The 19,106-nt window shown below is 39.9% G+C and overlaps 1 protein-coding gene across 2 annotated transcripts in view; it reads left to right on the top strand.

Annotated features, from left to right (window-relative positions):
* The first annotated feature begins 311 nt into the window (after nucleotides 1–311).
* The window catches only part of UCN3 (urocortin 3), a 55,398-nt gene continuing 36,603 nt past the window's right edge, over nucleotides 312–19,106 (top strand). The window contains exons 1-2 of one of the 2 annotated variants that reach the window (XM_077261021.1): nucleotides 319–412; nucleotides 5,600–5,616. The gene's annotated coding sequence lies outside the window, so the exon portion shown is untranslated. Of the gene's footprint in view, nucleotides 413–5,599; nucleotides 5,617–19,106 lie in introns of both variants that reach the window. The other variant, XM_077261020.1, reaches the window with a different exon arrangement.

The raw sequence follows: 19,106 nt of genomic DNA, 5'->3' as shown, positions 1-19,106 counted from the left end.
GCAATATTACAACAAATTTGTAATTCATGTTTGAACTTTTTTTATTATACATCATATTTCCATTAGCTATATTCTCTCAAGATGCAGTCTATAGATCTTGAGACGTCACATGCGTCACGTCCATTCTGACAAACCTGACAACTATCTGAAGGCTATCTCAATGTCTAACAACTTGTCTTTTTCTACAGATTATCGCAAGACACTGCGATCGTTCCATTGCTTTCCACACCGGAGAGGGGAGCGTTTCCATAGAGAAAATATCAGAGCCCCTTCCATAAGAGTGAGGAGGGGGAATGAGAGAGAGAGGGAGAGGGGGAGCAGACTTTGAAGTCAGAGGCAAGCTTCCTGATGATTTCTTTATCCTGAGAGGCAGAGAGAAGGGAGCGTCACTCATCAGCACTGCCACATTCAGGTAAGCACACACTGCTACTGACACCGTACCTAAAAGTCTTTATTAAAAGTGGAATAATGTCACTAATAACTTCTTTGTGATGTTGGAGATTTAAGAATAGGGGTGTTGATGTGTCCAGCATCTCTATAATAATAATAATAATAATTTTTATTTATATAGCGCCAACATATTCCGCAGCGCTTTACAACTTAAAGCTATCTTCTTAAATTTATGTTATGTTTTTTTTTCTCTTTTTGAATGGAAAAGTTAGGAAATAATGGAGCTGTTAAAAGAAAAAAAGGCAGGTTATATTTCAAAAAGTCATTGGGCAAAAGTTAAATATTGTTTCCACAATTAATTGATCTATTGATCTATCATCTCTTCACAGTAAATATAAATTTTCAATATTAAATAATACATTCAAATTTATTAGTTATTGTTGATAAGACATTGTTAGAAGCCAAGGAGAGATGCACTCCAAAAGACACAGGAGTATTTTTTTTTCTATTCCTAGGAGCAATGCTTTATAGAAAATGTAAGCAACTTGAGTCCCATGTACTCATATCTGTTATCTCAATCATATATATATTTATCTGCATTTTTACAGACTGGTACATTAGAGAAAATATTATAAAATATATTTAATAAAAAAAAGCTGATATCCTATTGAAGCATTGTTCATTTACATGTAATATTATGAATATTATGTTGCATGCTACAAATGAATATTCTGCCTGGTTACTACATATGTTCCCACAAAGTTTATAGCAGTTATCTAATATGTAAAATATCTTATCTAAACTATCAACAAATCAATGAATAAAATGCTTAAAACACCAAAGTACAGATAGGATACATTAGAAAGATTAGATCAGATAAATTGATAATACATTATAGATAAATAGATGATAAATAACATAGATAGATAGATAGATAGATAGATAGATAGATAGATAGATAAATAGATAGATAGATAGATAGATAGATAGATAGATAGATAGATAGATAGATAGATAGATAGATAGATAGAAGATAGATAATGGGTAGATAGAAAGATATGGGATAGATAGACAGATAGATAGATAATGGGTAGATAGAAAGATATGGGATAGATAGATAGATAGATAGATAGATAGATAGATAGATAGATAGATAGATAGATAAATTGTAGATACATAGATAGATAATAAATCAAAAAAGTTGTAGCAGCACACCATAGATCAAATATAAGGTGCTATTTATTAGCCCATGTAGTGACGTTTTGGTCCAGAGGAGTGGACCTTTCTCAAGCCTTGAGAAAGGTCCACATCTCTGGACCGAAACGTCGTCACATGGGCCAATAAACGGCACCTTATATTTAATCTATGGTGTGCTGCTACAACTTTTTTTTATTTATCTTGAAGGACTGGTATTTACCTATGGGGCTTTGTACCCTATACCCATTTGCACTGATTTTTACTCTTTATTTTCCAGATTGATGATAGATAGATAATAGACAGATAGACACATAGATAGTTAGAAAGAAAGATAGATACGCAGATAATAGATAGATGATAGATACATAGATAAATATGGGATAGATAGATAGATAGATAGATAGATAGATAGATAGATAGATAGATAGATAGATATAAGATAGATAGACAGACAGACAGATAGGAAGATAATAGATAGATGATATAGACAGATGGATAGATAGATAGATAGATAGATAGATAGATAGATAGATAGATAGATAGACAGATAGATATATCATAGATAGATATAGGATAGATAGATAGATAGATAGATAGATAGATAGATAGATAGATAGATAGATAGGCATATCATAGATAGATATATAGATAGATAATAGATAGATGATATAGACAGACAGATAGATAGATAGATAGATAGATAGGCATATAATAGATATAGGATAGATAGATAGACAGATAGAAAGACAGATAGGAAGATAATAGATAGATAGACAGATAGACATATAATAGATATAGGATAGATAGATAGATAGATAGATAGAGAGATAGATAGAGAGATAGGAAGATAATAGATAGATTAGATAGATAGATAGATAGATAGATAGATAGATAGATAGATAGATAGATAGATAGATATAGGATAGATAATGGATAGATAATAGATAGCGCTGATCCGAATAGTAAACAAGTTGACATTTCATACTAAACGCTGTGAATATCCCTCCCTATTCATGTGTAGATCCAGTGCTTTACAGATATATATTTTGCAGTTATGTGACAGCATTTGTATACATGTAATTTACATTCCTGAAATTATGACTAATTGTAATCCCGGCTATTGGAAGCCATTCTTGTGACTATGTAAATGTGCTAATGAGGAAGCGTTCCTCCTTCCCTATAAAGTGTAAGCTCTTTCTTTCTGCCCATCCTCATGTACAAGTGATGCAGTGTATCTATTACCGCCTTGTAGAAACCACCACAAACATTTCTATAAATTATAATAATAGATAGCAGTGAACCCTTTTATGTCTGCCGAGGGGATGGCATCATTATCACAGAAATGTGTAAAATGTTTTCTGTCTTGTCAGAGAAAAGTGCTAAATTCAAGGAAAACTGGCATCAAAGTGTGATTTATAAAATCGTCACTAAAGTTGGGGAAGACTAAGCCTTGCAATTAGATCATGCAAAGCTAAGAATATAACGCCGTGTTATGAAGCTTGCTCTTTTCTTGTGGAACGTTGTCTTCAAAGCCTGATGATCTACAGAAACACCATTTCTTACACAAAGTTATAATAATTACTGCATAAACATGTAAGGAGAGATTAGCTAAGCAAAACGCGCCAGACCGTGGCCCAGAACGTGGCAAAACACTGGTGCACATGAAATGGACAGATTTATATGTGTTTTAGACACTTTTACGTGAAAGTAGACAGGTTTGAAAAGTTTCTAGAAATGGCTAAAAGGAGTTGTTTTTAAATGGCTACAAATTAAAATGCTAAAGTAGTTATTGAATATTTGCACTTTGCAAGAATTCCCCTACAGATTTCCCACGTGCCAGCAGAATGCTACAGAGCTGGAGGGGTTAAACAGAGTGATGTACCTATTCTGTGATGTACCTATATGCCTTTCTTATGTTAGGGATGTACATTCAGATATTTAATTGCATATTGTTAACATATCAAGTGCAAAATATTATATTAATTCATTATATAAACATTGCATTAAAGTGCATACTAATGACTTAATATAATAAAGTGACAGTGCAAAATTTCATATATCAAATCTTTAACAGTTTTAAGATTTGATATATGTAATTTTGCACTGTCACTTTATTATATTAAGTCATTAGTATGCACTTTAATGCAATGTTTATATAATGTATTCATGTAATATTTTTCACTTGATATGTTAACAATATGCAATTGTAACAGCTTGTGAGGCCTTGCCCCCGAAGTAACTTTTCCATGTGTGATTTACCAGTTTTTTCATAAATATATATATATATATATATATATATATATATATATATATATATATATATATATATATATATATATATACATACTGTGGTGGAAATAATAAGTATTTGATCCCTTGCTGATTTTGTAAGTTTGGCCACTGACAAAGATTTGAACAGTCTATAATTTTAAGGGTAGGTTAATTTTAACACTAAGAGATAGAATATCAAAAATAAAATCCAGAAAATCACATTGTATAAATTATATACATTTATTTACATTTTACAGTGAGAAATAAGTATTTGATCCCTCTGGCAAACAAGACTTAATACTTGGTGGCAAAACCTTTGTTGGCAAGCACAGCAGTAAGACTTTTTTGTAGTTGATGATGAGGTTTGTGCACATGTCAGGAGGAATTTTGGTCCACTCCTCTTTGCAGATCATCTCTAAATCACTAGGATTTTGAGGCTGTCGCTTGGCAACTCGGAGCTTCAACTCCCTCCTAAAGTTTTTTATGGGATTAAGGTCTGGAGACAGGCTAGGCCACTCCATGACCTTAATGTGCTTCTTTTTGAGCCACTCCTTTGTTGCGTTGGCTGTATGTTTTGGGTCATTGTTTTGCTGGAAGTCCCAGCCATGACCCATTTTTAATGTCCTAGCAGAGGGAAGGAGGTTATCACTCAGGATTTTACGGTACATGGCTCCATCCATTCTCCCATTGATGCGGTAAAGTAGTCCTTCCTGTGCCCTTAGCAGAGAAACACCCCCAAAACATGTTTCCACATTCATGCCTGACAGTGGGGACGATGTTCTTTGGGTCATAGGCAGCATCTCTCTTCCACCAAACACGGCGAGTTGAGTTAATGCCAAAGACCTCAATTTTTGCATCATCTGACAACAGCACCTTCTCCCAATCACTCACAGAATCATTCAGGTGTTCATTGGCAAACTTCAGATGGGCCTGCACATGTGCCTTCTTGAGCAGAATGTGTTAACAATGGTTTTCTTGGTGACTGTGGTCCCAGCTGCCTTGAGATCATTAACAAGTTCCCCCATGTAGTTTTAGACTGATCTCTCACCTTCCTCATGATCAAGGATACCCCACGAGGTGAGATTTTGCATGGTGCCCCAGATCAATGTCGATTAACAGTCATTTTGTATTTCTTCCATTTTCTTACTATTGCACTAACAGTTATCTCCTTCTCACCCAGTGTCTTACTTATGGTTTTGTAGCCCATTCCAACTTTGTGCAGGTCTATGATCTTGTCCCTGACATCCTTATAAAGGTGTTTGGTCTTGCCCATGTTGTAGACATTAGAGTCTGACTGATTAACTGAGTCTGTGACAGTAGTCCTTTATAAAGGTGACTATGTAAGACAGCTGTCTGTGATGCAAGTAACGAGTTGATCAGGAGCGTCTAACTGGTCTGTAGGAGCCAGAACTCTCAATGGTTGGTAGGGGATGAAATACTTATTTCACACTGCAAAATGCAAATGAATTTATATAATATGATTTTCTGGACTGTATTTTTGATATTCTATCTCTCAATGTTAAAATTAACCTACCCTTAAAATTAGACTGTTCATGTCTTTGTCAGTGGGCAAACTTATAAAATCAGCAAGGGATCAAATATTTATTTCCCCCACTGTATTATCTTGTTAATTAAAGTCCCTGCTATTTCTAGATTTATACATTTAGCGTGTGGTCCTACAGTAAATGATGGTTACCTTTTATGCATACTTGCTGAACTTGTTTAATATGATTCTTTTTAGGTGGAATTAGTGGCCAGGTAAGTCTCCCCGGTGACTTCCCACTCCATGTTGAACCCTATCTGCTCATCAACAGTGTGATAGGACTTGCAAAAAACAAAATTTGTGCGCATCTTTCTAGCTCCCCTAGGGAATCATTCAATAGATATGATGAGGACAAGAATAAATAAATTGAAAAGTAAGACGTTCATGCTGACGCACATGATTGTGCTGGGAAAAGTAGGAGGGATTTTACTGTTACATGTAGCATGATTCATTTACTAATAATCTCTATCACTTTTCTTACTTACAAAAATGGTGGCAAACAGCACTGTCTGATCTGGAATTCTTTTTAGCCAATAAACAGAATTAATGAAGCTCTACTATGTTATTAGATCATTTTAACAATTATAATTTAATGCCAGTCTTTGTAATTTGTGAATGTATACAAGCAATTGCTCAGTAATGAAGAACAGTAAGGTCAAAAAGGTGAAAAATCATGGAACTTCTCATTAGAACATAAAGATAATTAGTTGTTAGTAAGGTAATAAATATCTGACTTGTTTAGGAACCCTGGTCACACATAAAGAATTGTTAGGGTTAAGTCATCTGTGGAGATAGAATGGTCCAAATCTTTTTATATCAGGACATCCCATGTATCAGTAGAAGTACTAATGCCTGGACAATGCCTGTTTAAAACAAATGATGGAAGTCAATCAATGACATGGTGTGATATTGCACTTGTAAATTACTGTACTCTTACATAAGGATAATAATGTCTGACTATGTTGCATTAGATATTAACTACTCTGATGCCTACAGACAGCTAATGGGACTATTATATACAGTGGGGAAAATAAGTATTTAATACGCTGCCAGTTTTGCAAGGTTTCCCACCTACAAAGAATGGAGAGGTATGTAATTTTTATTAGGTTCATTTCAACTATGAGAGATAGAATCTTGAAAAAAATCCAGAAAATCACATTGTATGATTTTTACATAATTAACTTCCATTTAATTGCATGAAATAAGGATTTTCTAAAATAGAAAAACAGAACAGAACAAAAGCAGGGGGACATTGCATGCCCTGCAGGATTTTAATCCATGACGGCGTAACGTGTTACTAACAGTAATGTTTGAGGCTGTGGTCCCAGCTCTCTTCAGGTCATTGACCAGGTCCTCCCATGTAGTTCTGGGCTGACTCCTGACCTTTCTCAGAATCATCCTTACCACACGAGGAAGACTGACAGCCATCTTGTGTTTCTTCCATTTTCTAATAATTGTACCAACAATTGTTGCCTTCTCATCAAGTTGCTTAGATATTGTCCTGTAGCCCATCCCAGCCTTGTGCAGGTCTACAACTTTGTCACAGATATCATTAGACAGCTCTTTGGTCTTGACCATGGTGGAAAGGTTGGAGTGTGATTGATTGAGTGTGTAGACAGGTGTCTTTTATACAGGTAATGAGTGCAGAGTAGGAGAGTTTTTTAAACAAAAACTAACAGGCCTGTGAGAGCCAGAATTCTTGCAGTTTGGTAAGTGATCAAATATTTATTTCTTTCAATAAAATGCTATTTAATTATTTAAAAATCATACAATGTGATTTTCTGTTTTTTCATTTTTAGATTCTGTCTTTCACAGTTTAAGTGTATTATGATACAAAAATTACAGACTTTTCCATACTCTGTAGGTGGCAGAATCAGCAGTGTATCAAATACTTATTTTTCTCACTGTATGGTTTTGTCAACTATATAGTGACACTGAATAGAAATTTATGAATTTTCATAAACACATTGCTTTTTTGTACCCTTTGATTTTCTGGTGGTTTGAGGTCATACTGGGAACTATACACTGCACACAATGTGACAGATCTGCAGCCACACCAGCCTCATACAAAGTTGGCCTTAGGCTGTATGGTATCCTGTGCAAATTTGCTTTTGGTGCCCTCAGCCCATTAGATACACAAATACTCATGGCCGAAAGTGTTGGCATCCTTGAAATTGTTCCGGAAAGTGAAGTATTTCTCCCAGAAAATTATTGTCATTACACATGTTTTGCTATACACATGTTTATTTCTGTTTTGTGTATTGGAACAACACAAAAAAAACAGAAAAAAAGTAAAATTGGACATAATTTCACACAGTGCCTCAAAAATGGGCAGAACAAAATTGTTGGCACCTTTCCAAAATTGTGGGTAAACAACTTTGTTTCAAGAATGTGATGCTCATTAAAACTCACCTGTGGCAAGTAACAGGTGTGGGCAATATGAAAATGACACCTGAAACAATATAAAAAGGGGAGAAGTTGACTCAATCTTTATATTGTGTGTCTGTGTGTGCCACACTAAGCATGGAATACAGAAAGAGGAGATGAGAACTGTTTGAGGACTTGTGAACCAAATTTTTTCCTTTTTTCCATAAAAATGACACTATAGCTAATCTCCCTGGACGTGAACAGCAGAGAAAATCGATGAAAGGTTACAACGCAGGATAGTTCGAATGGTGGATAAGCAGACCAAATCAAGTTCCAAAGAAATTCAAGCTGTTCAGCAGGCTCAGGGTGTATCAGTGTCAGTGTGAACTATCCATTGACATTTTAACTAAATGAAATACTTTGGCAGGGGACCCAGGAGGACCCCACTGCTGACACAGAGACATAAAAAAGTTAAACTGAAGTTTGCCAAAATGTAGGTGAGTAAGCCAAAATCCTTCTCTGAAAGAGTCTTGTGGACAGAGTAGACAAAGATAGAGCTTTTTGGTAAAGCACATCATTTTACTGTTTACCAAAAACTGAATGAGGCCTACAAAGAAAAGAACACAGTATTTACAATCAAATATGGTGTAGGTTTTGGGGTGATTTTGCTGCCTCTACCACTAGGTGCCTTGACTGTGTGCAAGGCATTATGAAATCTGAAGATTACCAAAGGATTTTGGGTTACAATGTAGTGCCCAGTGTCAGAAAGCTGGGTTTGTGTTCTAGGTTATGCGTGTTCAAGCAGGAGAGTGACTCCAAACATACTTCAAGAAGAACCCAGAAATGAATTGAAATAAAGTGCTGGAGAGTTATGAAGTGACCAGCAATGAATGTAACGGGGGCCAGAGAGATAGTTGTGGCAAGAGCCTGCTGCTGTTCTGGGACACCCTGATGCTCCGCTACAGAAACATTAGATTCCTTATGCTGTGTGCTGTGTGCGTGGTACACTTTACCCACCTGTGGGTCAGAAGTCTTCTCAGACTGCAAAGTCCCGATCTGTTTCAGCAATGCACAAATATTCTCAAAGTCCAGATTCATTTTCAGCAAAACTTTACTTAACTTATTCAGATTCCTTACAGACACTGTCCAACTGTCTTCACATTTCATATATGTTTCACCTTCTAAGCTGTCCCTGATCTTCCTTAACAACACATCATCTGGTACGGTGATCTCCATTCCTGCATTTTTTTCTGGATAGCCGGTCTAGCTGGTCCCTGGTGCTCCCTGTCCACTTTCCCCTTCTTGGGCGAAATTACAGGATTACGCTTCTAATCCTTGCCGGAATAGGTCCTGGATGTCACGAGAGTTCCCAAAAGCCTAACTGCTGACCACTCCAACTGCCCAGATCACACCAGTCACGAAGACGGCCGTGTCACACTTCTAATCTTCTTCTAATCTTCTCTGTTCTCTCATTTCTTCCAGAACAATTCTGCTCACCCTTGGCTAACTCCTCCCACCAACTAGCTTTCCAATGGCTGACTCTTCCTATCTTATCTGACATCTAAATCTGAATCTGACGCTATAGTGCCCCCACTGTCCTAAATCGTACATGACCCTTACTGAACACTAAACCTAACTGTATCACTACATATCCCTACCCCTATCCCTCACACCTAGAACCATATAAACATTACTTGCACAATGTATCAACACAAGTACATTGGTCAGCACACTAAAATAGAATAAAATGCTACCACATTACATGGTACACATATTAAAACATATAAATCGTACCCGATGGTGTGGAATCTGCTGGTACAATTCATGGTCAGCATATATCGCAGCTCCAGGCCAGGGGGAAGAAGCACATATAAGTTACGCCAGCAGTAATGAGCAGAGATTAATTATGTCACTTGCGAGATTGCCGCTGATCTCTGCAGTCTTAGAACACACACTAACAGTGCGCTCTGCTGCCGGCTTGTTACTGCTGATTTGAGCCGGCAACAGAGAGCAGGTTTTAATTGTGCACAGCGTGCAGGGACTAGCCCAACCCCTGAAATGAGCCTCATTGACTTTGGCTGTCGCTGCCACAGCCTCTGCCCCCTGATGACTCTTTGCTTCCGTATCCCAGCACTTAATTCTGAATCTCTGAAACGAAGCCTAGTCAAAAAAGAAAGTGGAAAAAAGAAAAGCAATTAGATAGTGTAGTTAGGGAACGATAGAGTATTTTTAATTCACTTATATTAGAAAATGGTTTAGATTATGGCATTAAATAGATTTAGGATAAAAATGAATTTGGACTTCGGATCACCCCTTTAAATTGAAAATTACTTTTTTAAGTTTCAAATGATTTCGGAGACCATTATGGGTTTTTCTTCCTTTAATAGAAGGGCGACAACAATTTTGTCCACGTGTGTAAATAGTATCGCTGCGCCTGTAAAAGTGCGAACAATCAAAATATAAAATTCATTAACCCATATGTTAAAAGCTGTAAAAAGAAAAGCATCAAAACACTATCAAAGGATCACCATTTAAAAACAAAACATTATAAATTTGGTATTGTTGTAATTGAAATGACTTGAAAAATCATATTGCCATGTAGTTTTCACTGCAAATGAACACTAAAACCAAAACCCACAAAACTATTGCAGATTTCATTTTTTTGTTACATTTTTTTGCAAAAACCAAGCCTTCTTATGGATTTGCCAAGGGAAATTTAGAAAGGTATGGCTCTCTGAAAAAGAAGAGGAAAAAATGAGAGCACAAAGCTTTTGTTTCTTAGGCTATGTGCACACGATGCGGATTTAGTGCGGATCCGCAGTGGATTTTTCAGCACAGAAATGCTGCAGACCCGCACTGTGATGTACAGTACAATGTAAATCAATGTGAAAAAAAAACTGTGCAGAAGGGAGCGGAAAAATCAGCACGGAAACACTGCGGATTTAAAAGAAGTGCATGTCACTGCTTTTGTGTGGATCTGCCGTGTTTCTGCACCCTTCCATTATAGAAATCCGCAGTGGTAAAAACCGCAGAAAATCCGCACCAATTCCGCATAAAAACCCGCACAAAATCCGCGGCAAATCTGCACCTGCGGATTCTGCCAGGAGATGCGGATTTTGTGCAGAAAATTCTGCACCCCATTCCGCAACGTGTGCACATAGCCTAAGTCTACCAATGTTATTTGGGGACATTATTTCTTCGTATCATATTACAGGTTTTGTTTTTTCTTGTATATTGTTGAGTACAGTGTGAATTCTCATCAATAGGGAAGGTCACCAACTTAGAAAATTTGATGCAACCAGTATATTGAGGGACAGTGGCTTTATTAGATGTTTTTGTTGTATATATATAGGTATCCAGATAATGTACAGTACAACGTACAGCTATTTGGAATCTAATTTAATTATTCAAATAAAGTTGTACGAACAAAGCCTCCAACTACTCCAACCTACCTTTGCCCTACTTTTGGTAAATGTCCCCCACAGTGGTATTATGCTGTGTGCTGCTGAAAGCTTGTCGACTTTTTAAGACAGATATGTATACCCTTATGGTGTGAATTAGCTTCACATAACAATAGCATATGTTCAATTTAAAATAGTGTGTGATCTGAAATATCAAAACAGTGATATCATCTGCAGCTAATTAGAACGTTATACGGAGCCATAGATTTACTGCTGTTAAAAAATGTATATATATATAAAAAAAAAATACTTCACAGTATATTCCTGTACACAAAACACATGGCTGGAGTCCGCAACTGGCAAGTTGAGCAAATACTGGGGCCCACTGAAGACAGGAGGGCACAATGCTGCTCTCTATTCCGTGTTTCTTGTGAATTTTCTAACACACAGGACAGAAGGAGAATCTCCTGGCGCTATATATATTTAACCTCCTATTTTACCCAGTCTCAAATTCAGGACCTTATTTATGGGAGGCAGAAACACTAACAGTGAGCCACAGGCTGAGATGTTGTCTATGAGAGCATTACACTTACATAAAAAAGGGCCGTTTGAAACCAATTCAAAGTCTGATGCAAAAAACCTACAATGGTAAGTACATGGAAGAGGAAGGAAGTTGTTGAGGTCATGTGGGCCTTTGTGACTCTTAATGCCCAAATACCCACATAAATCTATACAGAACTATTGTAATAATTATAGGGGATAGCTCAGGAGACTCTTTGCGTGGAACAAGACAACTACAGGACACAGTTTTATAAGTGGTAAAGTCTATATTATCACACAGTGATTCAAACAGGTGCAGAGAGAAACTCAAGTCCACAACACTTGGTGGAAATAATAAATGCAGCTCAGCAGTCTATAGGAAACTTCAGAGGAAAATGCAATCAAGCAGAAAGTCTATGAAGCACAGTTATTCTTGAGGATACTTGACATGAATAAATCCTTGTCTTAGTCCAGGCACAGATAGATATGCTAATTAGGCAGTTCAAATCAAATCTTAGCTCAACCAGGGAGGCCTGGTTAATAGTCTCAGGTTATTGCAAAGCAGAAACAGCTTACATGTCCAGCAAATGCAGATGGAAGTAAATAGGAACAGCAGATGAAGGAGGATGACTGAAAACTTGTGTATACAGCAGGAACTCAGAGCTGAGTAGCAGGATCACCACACAGGTTCACAGGAGCAGGTGTATAGCCAGGGACTAATCAGAGGTCAGGAGCTGGATGCAAGGCAGAATACTCTAGCACAGACTGAAGGCTGGGGTGGAGTTTTGTAACAGGAAGACACAGTGCACATGAGACCAAAGACGCCATCTTGGAAAAGAGCAGTAATGCACAAAAGGTAAAAAATGTTTAGAATCCTGACATTACTCCCTCCTTAGAAGCGGCCTCAGGACGATCCTGGACCTGGTTTCTCAGGGAATCTCTGATGAAAAGGAGAAATCTTCTGTTGGGCATTGATGTTTTCCAGAGGTTCCCAAGAGTCTTCCTCAGGGGGATATCTCTGCCATCTTATCAGATATTGGAGTCAATTCCTGCAAATCCTGGAATCAATAATTTCCTCCACCACAAATTTTTCTTGCCCATCAATCACCACAGGCTGCGGAGGTGGCACAACATGTCCCTGGAAGGTATTAGGAGATACAGGCTTTAGTAAAGATACATGAAAAACTGGGTGTGCCTTCATTGTCCTAGGCAGCTTCAGCCGGCAGGCCACAGAGCTCACAATACCGTTGATCTTGAAAGGGCCAATTAATTTCTGTCCAAGTTTTTGTGAAGGAACGTTTAACTTCAGATTCTTAGTTGCTAACCACACGGAATCTCCTACCTTGAACATGGGTGCAGGTTTACAGAATCTATCAGCCGATCTCTTATAACGTTCTTGAGCTGTGATCAGGGATTCCTTCAAAACCTCCAGATTTTGCCTCATCGCAGTCAGCCTTTCCTCCACTGCCGGAACCGGAGAATTAATTGGAGACCTAGGTAAGATACATGGATGATAACCCTGATTGGCAAAGAATGGTGTAAATTTAGTGGAGACGCTTTGAGAATTATTATATGAAAATTCGGCTAACGGCAACAACTCCAACCAATCATCCTGGAGATGGCTGACATAGCATCTTAGATATTGTTCCTGCGTCTTGTTGGTACGCTCAGTCTGACCATTTGTCTGGGGATGGTAAGCAGAAGAGAGACAGACATTAATATTGAGTGCAGAGAAGAACCCCTTCCAGAATCTTGAAGTGAACTGTACTCCACGGTCAGAGATGATCTCATCCGGAACCCCGTGCAACCGAAAGACATTCTGTATAACCAAGTTAACTGTATCTTTAGCTGAGGGGAGGCCGGTGCATGGAACAAAATGAGCAGCTTTAGTCAGGCGATCAACTACCACCATGATTGTATTCATGCCCCACGATGTAGGCAGCTCCACAATAAAGTCCATTGATATAGACCCCCAAGGGCGGGACGGAACAGCTAATGGTTGTAGAAGGCCCGTAGGTGCTACATGAGGAGTCTTGTAACGGGCACATACCTCGCAAGAGAGAACATAGTCCTTAGTATCCTCCAGGCAAGTTGGCCACCAGAAGAATCGGCTCAGGAACTCTTGTGTCTTCTGTACCCCCCTGAGACCAGCCAACTTGGAGTCATGTACCAACTTGAGGATCTGCAGACGGAACGACCTCCGGGATGTAGATACGTCGATCTCTGAACCACATGCCACCCTTAAAGACAAGATTAATATCCACAGGTGGGTTGGCCAGAAATACATCACCTTCATAGGCCTCCCTGCACTCCTTCCACAAGTCCTGATCGTGGATAACTCTGATGAAATTAGCATCAGATAGAATGGTCTTGGATGGGGCTCCAGGTACGGAATCCGCAGCATGGATTTGGGATAAAGCATCAGCCTTCCCATTATGAGAACCTGGACGGTACGAGATAACAAAGTTAAATTGATTTAAAAATAAGTTCCAACGAGCCTGACGAGGAGAAAGACATCTAGCGGATCTAAGGAACTCTAGATTGCGATGGTCAGTTAGCACTATGATCTATTGTGCAGCTCCTTGCAGATGATGCCTCCATTCTTTGAAAGCCGCAATAATAGCCAGCAATTCCTTATCAACGAGCCTGATGAGGAGAAAGACATCTAGCGGATCTAAGGAACTCCAGATTGCGATGGTCAGTTAGCACTATGATCTATTGTGCAGCTCCTTGCAGATGATGCCTCCATTCTTTGAAAGCCGCAATAATAGCCAGCAATTCCTTATCTCCCACATCGTAATTCTTCTCTGCTGAGGTTAGTCTACGGGAAAAGAAAGGACAAGGATGTAGCAGACCCTTCTCTCCAGTTCTTTGGGAGAGAATAACCCCCAAAGCATTATCAGAAGCGTCCACCTCCACAATGAAAGGAAGTGTTGGATCTGGGTGTATCAACAGCGGTGCTGATGTGAAACAGATCAAAAAGCTTAAGCCGATCAAAAGCTTCTTGAGCCTGTGATGACCACTTAAAGGACTTTTCCTTCTTTGTCAAGGAAGTAATGGGACGGACAATATCAGAAAAAGTTCGAATGAAGCATCTGTAGAAATTTGCAAAACCAATAAAACATTGGACCTCCTTAACGTTCTTGGGTACCGGCTAGGGTTGAGCGAAACGGGTCGATCATTTTCAAAAGTCGCCGACTTTTGGCTAAGTCGGCGTCTCATGAAACCCGATCCGACCCCTGTGCTTGTCGGCCATGCGGTACGCGACTTTCGCGCCAAAGTCGCGTTTCAATGACGCGAAAAGCGCCATTTCTCAGCCAATGAAGGTGAACGCAGAGTGTGGGCAGCGTGATGACATAGATCCTGGTCCCCACCATCTTAGAGAAGGGCATTGCAGTGATTGGCTTGCTGTCTGCGGCGTCACAGGGGCTATAAAGGGGCGTTCCCGCCGACCGCCATCTTACTGCTGCTGATCTGAGCTTAGGGACAGGTTGCTGCCGCTTCGTCAGAAGCAGGGAGAGCGTTAGGCAGGGTCCACTAACCACCAAACCGCTTGTGCTGCAGCGATTTCCACTGTCCAACACCACCTTCGGTGTGCAGGGACTGTGGAAGCTATTTTTTTTTTTTTTTCCCTCAGCGCTGTAGCTCATTGGGCTGCCCTAGAAGGCTCCGTGATAGCTGTATTGCTGTGTGTACGCCACTGTGGAAACCAACTGCTTTTTTCAAAGCACATATCCTCTTGTTCCTTCCTTTCTGCACAGCTATCTTTTTTGTTTGTCCACACTTTTTATTTAATTTGTGCATCAGTCCACTCCTATTGCTGCCTGCCATACCTGGCTTACATTACTGCAGGGAGATAGTAATTGTAGGACAGTTTTTTTTTTTTGTTTGTTTTTTTTGTGGGAGATTAAGATTGGCATTTCTGCTACAGTGCCATCCCTGTGTGTGCCATCTCTCACTGAGTGGGCCATAGAAAGCCTATTTATTTTTTCCGTGATTTGTGTTCTAAATTCTACCTCAACACAAAAACACTACATCAATCAGTGGGAGAAAAATATTGGCCTCAGTCAGGGCTTGTGTGCCACTGCTGTGTGTGCTATCTCTCATTCAGTGGGCTATAGCAAGCCTATTTTTTTTTTTTTTTTTTTAATATTATTTGGTTTCTAAAGTCTCCCTGAAAAAAAAAAAAATACCTAAAAAAACAGTGGGAGAGTAATATTGCCCTTTCAGCTTGTGTGCCAGTCTTGACTCCTGGGTGTGCCACCTCTCTCCCTTTCATTCAGTGGGCCATAGAAAGCCTATTTATTTATTTTTTTAAATATTATTGGGTTTCTAAAGTCTCCCTTAAAAAACAAAAAATACATAAAAAAACAGTGGGAGAGTAATATTGCCCTTTCAGCTTGTGTGCCAGTCTTGACTCCTGGGTGTGCCACCTCTCTCTCTCATTCAGTGGGCCATAGAAAGGCTATTTTTTTTTGGTTTTTTTAATATTATTTGGTTTCTAAAGTCTCCCTGAAAAAAAAAAAAAAAACATACAAAAAACAGTGGGAGAGTAATATTGCCCTTTCAGCTTGTGTGCCAGTCTTGACTCCTGGGTGTGCCACCTCTCTCCCTTTCATTCAGTGGGCCATAGAAAGCCTATTTATTTTTTTTTAAAATATTATTGGGTTTCTAAAGTCTCCCTTAAAAAACAAAAAATACATAAAAAAACAGTGGGAGAGTAATATTGCCCTTTCAGCTTGTGTGCCAGGCTTGACTCCTGGGTGTGCCACCTCTCTCCCTCTCATTCAGTGGGCCATAGAAAGCCTATTTATTTATTTTTTTAAATATTATTGGGTTTCTAAAGTCTCCCTTAAAAAACAAAAAATACATAAAAAAACAGTGGGAGAGTAATATTGCCCTTTCAGCTTGTGTGCCAGTCTTGACTCCTGGGTGTGCCACCTCTCTCTCTCATTCAGTGGGCTATAGAAAGCCTATTTTTTTTTTTTTTTTTTTTTTTTTTTTTTATATTATTTGGTTTCTAAAGTCTCCCTGAAATAAAAAAAAACTTAAAAAAACAGTGGGAGAGTAATATTGCCCTTTCAGCTTGTGCGCCAGTCTTGACTCCTGGGTGTGCCACCTCTCTCTCTCTAATTGTGGGCCATAGAAAGCCTTTTTTTTTTTTTTTTTTTTAATATTATTTGGTTTCTAAAGTCTCCCTGAGAAAAAAAAAAAAATAAATTAGGTGGGAGATTAATATTGACATTAGTGCTTGAGTGACAGTCCTGCGTGTGTGTCATCTCTGTGATTTTGTGCCACAGAAAACAGAGTGTGTAACATTGTGCCTGATTTTCCTTGTGGTCTCACCAACCTGTTAAGGGATATTGAAATCATACTGAAGTTATAGCTCACCGTGTAAGTTGTTTGACAGCAACAAATAAAGTTACTTTGGTTAAGATTTTAAAACAATGAGGAAGTCTGGTGCAAGAGGTCGTCGTGAGCGTTCATTGTCAGCTGGTAATGATGGTAGTGGTAGTGGAGCATCAGGTGGTCGTGGGGATAAAAATATTCCACCTAAGTCTGGAGCTGTGGAGCCAGTTTCGTCGTCAGGCTACACAAGGCCTCGAACGCTCTCTTTTCTGGGAGTAGGAAAACCGCTTTTAAAGGCGGAGCAGCAACAGCAAGTTTTGGCTTACATTGCAGACTCAGCCTCTAGCTCTTTTGCCTCCTCTTCCGAAACTGGTAAATGTAAAAGCAGCGCGTCGCTTGTGGATGTTCACGGTCAGGGACAAGTCGCTTCCTTGTCCTCCTCAGCAAAAACTACAACAAGAGAGAAGGATGCAGCAGGCGACACAACGGGTCACTCCATGGAGCTCTTTACACATACCGTCCCTGGCTTAGAAAGTGAAACATTTAACAGGCCATGCCCATTACAAGTATATTCTGACATGGAGTGCACTGATGCACAGCCACAGCCAGAGTACTATGCTGCTCCTTTGACTCAGACCACCACATTGCCCTCTCAGGGTACAGATCCACAATCAGACCCTGATGAGACTATGTTGCCCAGCCACGAACGCTATACCACCGACCGACACAGTGACACAGACGAAGTTGCACACGAGCTCGAAGAGGAGGTAATAGATGACCCAGTTATTGACCCCGATTGGCAGCCATTGGGGGAACAGGGTGCAGGCGGCAGTAGTTCAGAAGCGGAGGTGGAGGAGGGGCCGCAGCAGGCATCAACATCGCAACAGGTTCCATCTGCCGGGCCCGTATCTGGCCCAAAACGCGTGTTAAAGCCAAAACCTGTTGGAGCACAGCGTTGCCATCCGGTTAAAGCTCAGTCTGCAATCCCTGAAAAGGGATCCGAGTCTAGGAAGAGTGCAGTCTGGCATTTTTTTAAACAACATCCAACTGATCAGCGCAAAGTCATCTCTCAAAAATGTTCAACTAGCTTAAGCAGAGGTCAGAATCTGAAAAGTCTAAATACTAGTTGCATGCATAGACACTTAACCACCATGCATTTTCAAGCCTGGACTAACTACCAAACGTCCCTCAAGGTTGTAGCACCCTCGGCCAATGAAGCTAGTCAGCAACGCAACATCCCTTCCGTCACTGTAAGGCCACCATTTTCCGCACCACCGGCAGTATCTGTGCAGGTTTCTTTGCCAGCCAAAAGCAGTCAGGGTCAGGGAATCACCAGTTTTGTAGGAGGAAATATTGCATCTAGGGCACCGGCGGAAACAATACCGTCTCCAACCGTCTCTCAGTCTGCCATGTACACCGGCACACCCGAAAGTTCCACGATCTCCAGCTCTCCAGTCCAGCTCACCCTACATGAGACTCTGGTTAGAAAAAGGAAGTACTTATCCTCGCATCCGCGTACACAGTGTTTTAACGCCCACATAGCTAGACTAATCTCGTTAGAGATGATGCCCTACCGGTTAGTTGAAAGCGAAGCTTTCAAAGCCCTGATGGAGTACGCTGAACCACGATACGAGCTACCCAGTCGACACTTTTTTTCCAGAAAAGCCATCCCAGCCCTGCACCAGCATGTTAAACAGCGCATCGTCCATGCACTCAGGCAATCTGTGAGTACAAAGGTGCACCTGACTACAGATGCATGGACCAGTAGGCATGGCCAGGGACGTTATGTGTCCATCACGGCACACTGGGTGAATGTGGTGGATGCAGGGTCCACAGGCGACATCAATTTAGGGACAGTTGTGCCTAGCCCACGGTCTAGGAAACAGTTGGCTGTAGGCGTTCGCACCCCCTCCTCCTCCTCCTCCTCGTCCTCCTGCAGAAGCTACAGCTCTTCCACAGAACGCAGTCTGCCAACCACTCCATCGGCAGATGACACTGTTGCACACCAGTTGTCCCATTATGGGCCAGCTACTGCCAAGCGTCAGCAG

Source organism: Ranitomeya variabilis, chromosome 5 (assembly GCF_051348905.1).
Source record: "Ranitomeya variabilis isolate aRanVar5 chromosome 5, aRanVar5.hap1, whole genome shotgun sequence".
In the NCBI taxonomy this organism is placed as follows: Eukaryota; Metazoa; Chordata; class Amphibia; order Anura; family Dendrobatidae; genus Ranitomeya; species Ranitomeya variabilis.
This window is presented reverse-complemented; position numbering and strand designations above follow the sequence as displayed.